The following is a 5,729-nucleotide window of genomic DNA, read 5'->3' as shown; positions in this document are numbered from 1 at the left end:
GTTGACCCTTAAATGCTTAATGTGATGATGGATGCTATACTTGGGTTATATTATGAGTTATTTTTCCTTGTCATGTCTTATGAAATGTTATGTCTCTTATGTGTGGATATTGTGCAAACACTACACCAATTTAGGTCTACGGCCACACTAAATCTGGTAAAGTGTTGTCTAAAATAGTTTTGGGGACGCTTTTAAAGTGTAGCCCATGTTTTTAACTTTTGGCTTCAATAATATTGACAACACTTCTAAAGTGTACTCTTTAAAGGTATAGACTACACTTTATAAGCGTTGTTAGCGTATGATATAATTGGGAACGACTATTTACATATATGGCAACACTTTTAAAGTGTCCTATTTTTATAATTGTAAAAACAACATATTGCAAATGTGGCCTTAGAATTTCACTAAAATATTATATTCCCTCCAACATTTTCAACTCTCCCTCCAATTTTATTGGGCAAAAAAAACTATTAATAAAACATAATTTTTCTTTTCCCCCAAATCAGAAAAAAATCACAATAAGTCTAAAGAACTCCCACATAGAACGTACGATGCCTTTTCTCAAGAACGCATTTAGCTTGCCAGGTCCTTGAAGATGATGAGCTAGTTCACCTCAAGAACGTACGAAGCCTTTTCTCAAGAACACATTTCTCAAGAACGATCGATTTCTTGTTGAAGATGATGAGCTAGTTTACCTCTGCCAGATGCCATTAAGAACGACGCCATATATTTCTCTCCATCTAAAGAACAAAATGCTTCACTTAAGGATTTTGTTGGAATAAGGTAAAAAATTATATCTTTAAAAGTCTAAATTTATGGCATCTGGGTTTATTGTTTGCGTTGTTGATACAATTTTTGTTGATTTTTGGGATTCTAGGTCGTAGTTGTATTACCCAAATTTTGAAGGGTTTCTACTTTTTAGGTAAACCTTGATAAACTTTTGTATCCTATAAGTAATCTCATTCTATACTCGAAGTCGTATTAATAGACTCTGTTGTTGTTTCCTTCTTTAATGAGTTGCAATTTCTGAGGCCTTCAGCTAGCTATTACGTTCTTGTCTTCATCAATTTCAGTGATCTGCTAACGTCTTCCATTTTTAATTCAATTATGTATTTCATCTCTCTTTGTGATTCTCCATGTTGCTGAGGTCTGGTATTTCGGATTGAGTTGTAATTTGTATTGCCTTGTCCTTGTATTGTGTTTATTATGCATCAATTCTTGTATTATTTTGTTTATGTCTTGTGAACCTGCAAATTGTGCAAGTGGTTAGTAAAAGTACATCCTCCAGGTTCACTATTTACTATTCTGCTTTAAGGTTTGTGTTCCCGATAGTTGCAGATTTGTTGTATCTCAAATTGAATATAGAAGTTTGAAAAGAACTTGAAACACTAAAGCTATAGGAATATCAAAGTTTTAGGAAGTTAGTTGGAGATTGATGTTGAACCGAGTAAAATGGTCCATTTTAGATTTTATCATATGTTTCTCTAACACCTCATACTGTACATGTATATAATTTATCATTGATATTTTCTAAAGCTTCTGAGAAAGGTAAAATTCACATTTCAGTTGATTGAAATGATCCAGAATAGTCTACATGGGAATGGCTTAGTGGTTAAGACTTAGGAGTAACAGCATGAAGATCAGTGGTTGAAATCTTTGTTACTACACTGAGTGTGAGCCTTTCTATTCCAATCTTGGTGGGTACAATTACCCGATACATGTGCTTGTGTGCTGTAACAAACTACAGTTAGATTAGTCAATGTGAATACAAGCTCGCTCAACATCTTTTCAATAAGAACAACAAAATATATAAACCAGAAATTCTCCATGATATTTTAATAAATTCCTGAGTCAAATTATGTTATCTAGCACATACGGGACTTCTGTCTTTGAATAAATTATTTAGAGGCATCTCTTCTTTTTTCATCAATGTGAAACAACCTCTGATTGTCTGGCACATTGAAACCATCCTTTCACATGTTATGTTTTCTGAGTTTTGTTTATTTTCTGAGTTATGTAATCTGCTTTAATTGATTTCTACCTCAGATCTCGAGTGCATTTTCACTATAATCTGCAACCTTGTCAAGAAACCTGAGAGTTAGGACCAAGTACACGAGATGGCAGAGCTCATATCCATTACACTCTCTCAACAACCAAGTGATCAGCCTGCATTTCGCTTAAAAATGTATCATGTCTTGAAATTAATCACTTTAATTCCTGGAGTTTTTTGTTTCTAGTGTCACTGTGCACTTTGTTCCTCCTCTCACTTCAGATTGTTCAATCTCTACAACCTGTTGGAGAATCCCTATAGCCGTTTCTTTGTGTACATGAAAGCCCTTAATTTGGCCATAAATGGAAAAGTTGTTGAACATATCTTTCCATCTTTCAAAAAGATAGATAGCTTCTTGAAAAGTGGAATCTTGGAGTCAAAGATCATATGGGGCTCTTCCTTAAGATCTCAAACATTATGAAGAAAACCAAGGGGTAAGAGTGAATGACTTGTATTTTCTGGAGTGCTTAAAATTTTTGCATTCTTCTCTGACTCCCATCCATATTTGCAGCTCTGCAAAAGAGTCTTTCAAGTTTCTTATACAGTATTTGGGAACTTTCTTGGATGAAGATGCTTCTGCCATAAATGAAAAGAAAGAAGCTCTCTATGCAATTATTGCCTTTGTCAAGGCACCTGACATGTTTCAGGTATATTTATGTTCAACAGAACTCTGAAGTTGAATTGTTTGGGTAGAAAGGCAACTCTTTTCTAATTCGAACAATCTACTATTTTTCATTTAGATTTTGAATTGCCAAATGCTTTCTTTTCCCATGCTCTGTCGGTATCTTGTAGAGCATTTTTTTTGTCCATTGGATATATTCTATTATTAGCATGTAATTGTATAGGTGCTTCAAATTAAATTCTTGTATTAGAATTACCTGAGACCTGATGTTGGTGGGAGGTGACATGTATACAATGGAACTATAGTTTGAGAGCATGAAAACTGGCCCGGACACCAAGGTTATCCAAAAAAAGTCTCTACTATAGTATGTCATGGTTGTCTCCCTCGTCACCATTGATCTAAGTGATTTGCTAGGTAGCTGAAATTAAGCAACCAACATCATACACAATGTGGTCTGAGTTTTACTATTTTGGGTACACTACTTGCCATATATACTCTTGGCTTTTAATATGGTAGTGTGGCTAGCTAGATATGCCTGCTATAGGTCAATTGGAGAAAGATGCTAAACATGCTCTAGCATATCATGAGGTTAGTGTTGTAGGAGGTTAGATGATTATATGAATTTCCAGGAGGCAAATTCAGAATTATTAAAAACATGTGGTCAGTACTTGCATTTCTGCTAAATGGAACTTTGTTGTATTTTATGAGTGAATCCTTGAATTTACAATGGTGCCCTTGGCCTGATTCTTCTGTTTAATGCTGCAGGACTTCTCCATGAAGATTGTGTAGAAAAAATGTGATTATTGACCTTGGTAGATCTTGGCAAGACAAAAACTGGTCAAATTCCTTATTCCATGATCAAAGACACAATGAACGTACATTTATTATCCATGTCTTGTAGTTTGTATTTGTGCTCCATAGTTTGGTCGTACCATTGGTCTTTTGCTCTTTGCAGATTGATGATATTGAGGTGGAATCGTGGGTTGTTAAGGCAATTTCAGCTATGTTACTCAGCTGCAAGATAGATCAAATGAACCAAGTAATAACTGTGAGGTATGCTTTCTGTGGAAGTCGTCCTTTATTATCACTACCTCTGCTTTGGTTGTATAAGTTTAGCTCTGGTTAGTTAAGCTTTTATTGGTAATTATTCGTAACTTTTTTCTTTGCCTTTGAATGGATGTTGTGCAGATAATGTACAGAGCATGTATTTGGGAAAAATCAGTGGCAATTGCTTCGAGCAAAGCTTGTGACCTGGAAAGTAAGTCACATTCTTCTTAAACTCTATTCATATAGTCAATTTGGGTTCTTAGAGCGGGTGTGGCTAGTTACCATGATTCTTGTTGCTGTTCTGCCAGAGCCTCTAAACACATAGTGATGCAACATATTTATGTTATCCTCTTACTTCATCTAGTTAGATATCCTTGACCTCCAATTCTCAGTTATAATGATTATTGTGCTCTCCGCATATGATTAATGTTTATGAGTATAAACTGTTTGCAGGGAAATATTTCAGGTATTATTAGTACAATTTATGCTAACAAGATAGTTGAAGATAGCACAAGAACAATGCAAGGATTAGTGATCCGCTGAAGGTTCTTTTCGTTTATTATATGCCGAAATCATCTTCTTTAATTTTTTTGGAGACTGGATTAATTATTGCCCATTTAGAGTCATCTCTTTCAAGCAAAAATTTTGACATTATTCTTTCTGCCCCAAATTTTCTCTGAGTTTCATTATATACAACTTATAAACCCATTCATATGACAGTTTTAGATAAATTATATACATGTAATTAAAATATCAATTTAGATATAATTGTATTAGGATGAACTTCTGTGAATTTTACCTTTCTCAGAAGCTTTAGAAAGTAGTTCTAGTATCTTTAAAGACCAGGAATTTGACTCTTGCACTACTAGACTTTTTGCCTCCATATTTTGCATATCACATGTTCTTCCACAAGTTTCAACATATGATAATAGAGAGAGTTTGAAGAATAAGTTTATGAAACTCAGAATTAGATTGAATACTCCACCACTCCATCAATGTATTTCTTAGAGGAATGTGTCTGTGAGTAATGCCCAGGAAACCTGAAAAGAATTTCCAAATATAATTGGGAAAGTTCCCAGACACAAAGATTTGATCAATGGAATCAGTTCCAGGTCTGCTACAACAAGAACAATCTACAGGTTCTCTTCCAAAAGTAACAATTCTCTCCTTCTTGCAATTGCAATTTGGTGTTAAGAATAAGGGGAATTAGCAGTGGTAGGACATGTTGCCTTACCAAAGTTTCATTCCATTGCCCTTCTCTGATAAAATGTGACACAGTGAGCTGATCTAGTGTTGATGATCTACTGTTGATGAACTTATTACATGTTTGGGATGCATTGTTCTTATTACATATGGTTCTGCTTTGTACATGTTTGTGATGCATTTGTATGTTTGCCTACTATTTTCTCCCATATTATATCATTCATATCTGGGTGTGCTTTGTACATGTTTGGGATCATTTAACTATTTGCCTATTATTTTCTCCCATATTTATTTTATCATTCATAATTTCCTACTATGACAGTCTTAGAATACCTGCCCTACTGTTTTCTCCCAGATTTTATAGTTTTTGTACATGTTTAAGGATCATTTAACTGTGAAGGGTCTGGGAATTGAACAATGACTAGTGAGCATATGAAATACATGATTCTCTAACTTTAGTTTAATTTTGAATATGCAGGAAAATGCTACTGATTGAATTTGATGAATAGAGGACAGAAGTAAACTCGATCTATTATCGTGAGCGATAAAGAGTTTTTGTACTATTATCATAAATGTTGTTCGAATACATTTGGTTTTGTGGAATGTATTGCTAGTAGAGATCTGTAAGCAATTGCTTTCTATATGTATGGGACATGTTCTCGAAGTTTATTTAATTTGAAATATATACTTCCGAATTATTTATAAGCTAATTTTGTGCTTTATATCACTTATATATATTTAATTGTGATTATTGATTATATGCAACTAAATTTTATTGCAAGTGTGGCTACAAAAATTCTACACAGC

At 34.1% G+C, this 5,729-nt stretch overlaps 1 long non-coding RNA gene and 1 pseudogene across 1 annotated transcript; both read left to right on the top strand.

Annotated features, from left to right (window-relative positions):
- The first annotated feature begins 1,234 nt into the window (after window positions 1-1,234).
- On the top strand, window positions 1,235-2,955 carry LOC102596440 (uncharacterized; annotated as a pseudogene).
- An 896-nt stretch (window positions 2,956-3,851) lies between these two features.
- Window positions 3,852-5,472, top strand: LOC107057711 (uncharacterized). Its single transcript, XR_001473773.1, has 3 exons — window positions 3,852-3,930; window positions 4,173-4,264; window positions 5,401-5,472. It is a non-coding gene; the product is annotated as an uncharacterized lncRNA (long non-coding RNA).
- The last annotated feature ends 257 nt before the right edge of the window (window positions 5,473-5,729 follow it).

This window comes from Solanum tuberosum, unplaced genomic scaffold (genome assembly GCF_000226075.1).
Source record: "Solanum tuberosum cultivar DM 1-3 516 R44 unplaced genomic scaffold, SolTub_3.0 scf00109, whole genome shotgun sequence".
NCBI classification, from domain to species: domain Eukaryota; kingdom Viridiplantae; phylum Streptophyta; class Magnoliopsida; order Solanales; family Solanaceae; genus Solanum; species Solanum tuberosum.
This window is presented reverse-complemented; position numbering and strand designations above follow the sequence as displayed.